Genomic DNA, 619 nt, shown 5'->3' with positions numbered 1-619 from the left:
GGTCTCCTGGCATCCCCCGGCGGAGCGGCCGCTGCTGCCAGCGGCTGCAGCTCTACAGCCAGAGCTTGAGCCCTTTTGAGTGGTGGCTGAGACCGAGCACTGCTGGTGTCACCAAGGGCCTGGGCAGCCCCACAGGGGCCTGACACAAACAAAGCAAGAGAAATACTGGTGTCGGGGGCACCTCCTGTGCTGTGATGTAGTCGCTCTCCTGAGGTGGGTCTGGCTCCCGCTGCTTCTTCCCGCTGCTTCTGCAAAGCATCCCCCGTCCCCTGAGATCCCAGTCACTTGTTACCAGGTGTCCTGGGGTGGAGATGTCCCCCAGCCTGCCCAGGATGCAGCGTGGTGGCCTGACAGCTGGCAGCAGCAGCACTCTGTCCCTGTCCTGCCCTGGGCACTAGGAGAGGGGAGGGTGAGGAAAGGCTTTTCCTGCCGTCGCTCACTTGTGTGGGGTGCTGCTGCTGTCCCCTGAGCTGAGCCTGCAGAAGGACCTCAGCATCTCTCCCAGCTTTTCTGCTGGGCAAGCAGGGCTGCCCTGCTGCTGGGGAAGCTGCTCTGGTGCTGGTGACATGGCTTAGCTCTCTCTGGGTGCCGCACCTCCCTTAACGCATCTCCGTCTCCC

The 619-nt window shown here is 63.2% G+C and overlaps 1 protein-coding gene across 1 annotated transcript in view; it reads left to right on the top strand.

Annotated features, from left to right (window-relative positions):
* LOC104502339 (protein regulator of cytokinesis 1-like) overlaps positions 1-619 on the top strand; it is a gene marked incomplete at its 5' end in the record, with an annotated part of 5,230 nt that overhangs the window by 3,388 nt on the left and 1,223 nt on the right. The gene's annotated exons all lie outside the window — the stretch shown is intronic.

This window comes from Buceros rhinoceros, unplaced genomic scaffold, assembly GCF_000710305.1.
Source record: "Buceros rhinoceros silvestris isolate BGI_N320 unplaced genomic scaffold, ASM71030v1 scaffold26462, whole genome shotgun sequence".
Classification (NCBI taxonomy): Eukaryota; Metazoa; Chordata; class Aves; order Bucerotiformes; family Bucerotidae; genus Buceros; species Buceros rhinoceros.
The sequence above is the reverse complement of the archived record's forward strand: the minus strand, read 5'-3'. Positions and strand labels throughout refer to the sequence as shown.